Genomic DNA, 4,601 nt, shown 5'->3' with positions numbered 1-4,601 from the left:
TATATCTTAATTCCCGCGATGCGGGTTTGTTATGACAGAAAGCACATTCATTTCTGTTTTGGGCTGTGACTGTAATCTGGTAAAACAGGTTTCTTGGAAAAGTGCTTCTGTTTAAGTAAATAAAAATGCATACAGAAAAAAAAAAAGTTTAAATCAGGGACCCCAACATATTTGACAAATTATTCCAGGTTTCTTCTGAGAGCCACATTTAAATACACAAATCTGTGAATTCCAGTTCTAAAAAAATCTTACAAGCATGTGGAAAAGTCATTGAAACTTTCAAATTCATTATAAATATGCTAAGATGTCTCAAAACCACATTCCCTGATTTGAGGTTCTGTCATTTAATGAATAGGACATGAACTTTTCCACGACATTCTAATGTATTGAGATGCACCTGTACACACTGTTGTTCACAGTTTACTTTTGTTGGATCAAACTTGAGCTCAATGGCACAACAATAATGTGCAGATTAATTTTTATATTAATGAGTCAACGGTTAATAAAATATTTCATTTATTTCAAATGACAGAGACAAAGTAAAAGCACAGACATGGTAACATGATTTATGGCTTGAACAAACATTGAAGAAAAATTCTTATAAATACACCTTTCTGCTGAGTTTTTAAAGTCCTTAAAGGGGTCATATGATGCGATTTCAACTTTTCCTCGTCAGCTGTCTTAACCGCGGCTTGTGTACTGCATCATCACTGTGTCAGTCACGCGACTCTGTTGCCCTTTCGGGCTTGAACTGATGGTAAAACTAACGACATTATTAACTGTCTTGATATTTACTTTGAAAGCTTGAAGCTAACGATTATGGTAAGGGACGTTACATTTCCGACGCGTTCTTGTGGTGTTCGGCCAATCATAATGCACTGGGTAAGCTGGCCAATCAGAGCAGACTGTGCTTGTCAAAGGAGGGGGCTTTGTTGAAAACTACGTGTTTGAGAGAGGCGGGGCATAGAGGACCTACAATAATGTACAGTATTTGAAAAATAATGTGTTTTTTGAACATTAAAGCATGTCAACATATTCTGTTACACCAAATAATGATCTTTAAAATAGCATCATATGACCCCTTTAATAAAGTTGTATTGCTTTGCTCCAGCCTGTAGATTGTGTCTTTGATCCAAGGTTGAAAGCCTGATCCTGCTGAGAGCTGGAGAGGTGCTGTTATAGACTCCTCAATCTGTTTGTAAACCAGGAATACTCTATCGGGCTTTGATGACTGAGGCACTAAAAAGTGAAAGAGCTGTTAGACTGGTTATAGCGTCAAACGAAAGCCATTTAGCCATCTACTCTAAGTACAATAATGACATGAAAGACACATGTCTCACCAGGTCGGTTGCGTGATGTTTTGTATGCGACGCGTCATGACAGGTCTAGCTTCTTCTGTGTTTCTGCGAGCTTGTCCTGTAACCTCTTTTTCCGCCAGTCCAAGAACCTTCTTCGCATCCTGTTTGCCTGCCAGCCGGCGATAAAACCAGCCGCAAACGAAACAACTATAGCGACCTGTAACGTCCTCTCCGACACATCGGCCATGTTCACCTCCGTTCGGCCACAGCTTCTTCTTCTTCTAATAACATTTTATGGCGGATGGCAAACAAACTTCTGGTGCATTTACCGCCACCAACTGGACTGGAGTGTGGAGCACTAATAAATACAGATTTATATTTATCTATATTTTATACAAAAAAATAAAAAATAAAAAATAAAAAAAACAAAACACACACATTCCTAAATTCTCCTGATTAATCCTATTCCTTTAATGTATTTAACAATAGCACCATATATTTTACCTTGTTCTGCATGCTCTTTCAAGAGGTTTGACAAATTAAATGATTCAACACCCATGTTTCTTACTTCCTTAATGAGTTTTAACCTTTCTTTTTCATATTTTTTACATTTTATTAAAACGTGCTCTATTGTTTCTGCCTGATTACAAAAAATACATTGACCTGTTTCATGTTTTCCTATATTAAACAGAGAGTAATTTAATCTAGTATGCCCTATTCGGATGCGAGAAATAATTGTATCTTCTTCCCTATTCTTAAAAACACTTCTTCCATTTCCTACTTGCTGCTGAATATTATACATTTGTCTGCCCTTGCTTTCACAGTTCCATACTTCTTGCCATTTTTTGTTTATGAATTCTTTAATTTTCCATTTAACCTCATTTTTGCTAAGAGTCACTTGAATATCTATTTCTGAGTGTATAAGAGCTTGCTTAGCAAGCTTATCAACCACTTCATTAGCCTCCACTCCCACATGAGCGGGAACCCACAAAAATGTTATTAAGCTTATATTACTTATTCTTAATAAACTTGCAAGAATCTCATAAATAATGTCTTGCCTTGATGTTTTTACTCCACTTGCAAGGCTCAATATTGCTGCATAAGAGTCAGAACATATTACTACTAACCTTGGTTTTACATCCTCTACCCACTGGAGTGCTACCACCATGGCAATTAATTCTGCTGTATACACGGATACATGATCAGTTATTCTTTTCTTAATACTAGTTTGAAACTGTGGAATAAATACTGCAGCAGCTGTTCTGCCAGAGACAGGGTCTTTAGATCCATCAGTATATATATGTAACCACGATGGATAAGTCTGATCTAAATACTGCTGTGCAATAATGTTCTTAGGGGTTTCTTTCTCATTCTTAATTTTTATTTGCATTTGAAAATCGACTATTGGCATAGGAAACTCGGCCACAGCTCGCTGCGTGCATAGAAGTCGCATCACGTGACTTGGGCGTAACCGGCTGCGCCGCCGTGACGTCAATTTGTAGGCCCACTGAATAAAGACTACATCTACCACATTTATTTACTACATGAATTTACTTGTTTGACAACCGTAGACCTTGTTTAGAAACGTGTTGAGAAAACACAGCTGCTGCAAAACTCGCGTTTCAGTTAACTGTGCGCCATTTATGTTGTAAAGCAAAATGTGAAAGTCTCTTCAAGTAGCCTAATGTTAACAATAGACTTTATAAACCAAAATCCATTTTTATCCACACACTGAAAATTCCACAGGAAACCAAAATGCTAATTCTCTTCAGGTTCTAGGACTACAATGAAATATTGAGTCATTTAAGTCGATAGCCTATGTGTAAAAGTTTAATTTGTTCAGTTAGGAAGGGCACGTTTTATCATTCATTCTGTCTGTGCCTTTACCTTCTTTGAGAAAAAGAGATAAGAAGACATGGCTAGTAGGGTGGACTGCAAAAGTGTGACAGTTTTGTGATGGAGAACTGCCAAAAGTTGAATGTCTTCATTCTTTGTGTACTTTGTAATGTGTAATGTCACAACTCAAAAATACATTGAAACAATATTGAATGTAATTTATGTGATAATGATGATAGACTTTTCTAAACAAGGCATTGTTTAATAATTTCAGGTAAACTGAAACACCATCAGCAAAAGTTTCTAAACAGTAATAATGGAAAATGTTATATATAACAAAACAAAACTCTTTACAAGATGGTTTTGGGAACACGGTAGGTAGTTTGTTGCTGATTCAAGATGGTATACCAGCTTGATCATGGTTGCTAGATCAGCTTGGACCAGCTAAAGTGTAACCCATTAACTACCATATTAATATAATCATAATAATATGTTTCAATAATTAATTTGTGTTTGCTGAGATCAATTAGATGTTGGAGCATTACCTGATGATTTCAGGCAGAATGACAAAGGACCCCTATGGCAGTTATTCAAGACGCAATCAATCACAAAACTAATTTGTCTCACTCACAAACTCATTTGTCTTGCCCTATAGTTAATTTTCTGGAATCTAAAGGCCATTGTTTAAGGATCAACTTTCAATAGCAAGTTAAAGAAGGTGCTATTGTACATCAACTAACATAATTTCATAAGCTTTATTTACAACGGTTGCTTCTTCTTTGTCTTGTTTATGAGTAGTATTATCAGTGTTGGGGGTAACTCATTACAAGTAATGCGAGTTACGTAATCAGATTACTTTTTTCAAGTAACTAGTAAAGTAACGCATTACTTTTTTAATTTACAAGAAAATATCTGAGTTACTTTTTCAAAAAAGTAATGCCAATTACTTTGTTTTCCCATTTATTGACTGACAAGTCTCCTGTCCCCATTTTGGGAGAAATCGGGAGTACAGAGGCGTTCTGTGCGTTGTGTGAACATGATGTTACTGTAGTTCTAGACTAAATGTGAATGTGCATTAATTCATCCCACTCACAAAAAAACAGATTTAGTATTAATCAAAATGAATTAAAACAGTGAAATGCAAACTCAGAATATGACGCAAACCTGCAATAATTAAATATGTTAAATAACACAAATGTATCTAATCCCATTTTATTAACCAATGTCTTTGCTGCTGACCTTTGATGATCCAGTTCAACCATACTAATAAGCAAAAATGACTTTAGAGAAACTAACAATTGTGCTTTGTTTTTTTATTGCTGAAGAGTGTTTCTTCTCCTGCGTTCTACTGTACAGACGTGAATTTACTTTTGCTTCAGCCTGAGGTTTATTCATTACACTTTTTGGTGTGAAAGGGCTTTTATATTTGCTATAAATAGAACTTCTTATATTAAAAACAATCAAGCC

The sequence above is a fragment of the Sinocyclocheilus anshuiensis genome, unplaced genomic scaffold (genome assembly GCF_001515605.1).
Source record: "Sinocyclocheilus anshuiensis isolate Anshui unplaced genomic scaffold, SAMN03320099.WGS_v1.1 scaffold784, whole genome shotgun sequence".
Lineage (NCBI taxonomy): Eukaryota > Metazoa > Chordata > Actinopteri > Cypriniformes > Cyprinidae > Sinocyclocheilus > Sinocyclocheilus anshuiensis.
Note: the sequence above shows the minus strand (reverse complement) of the source record.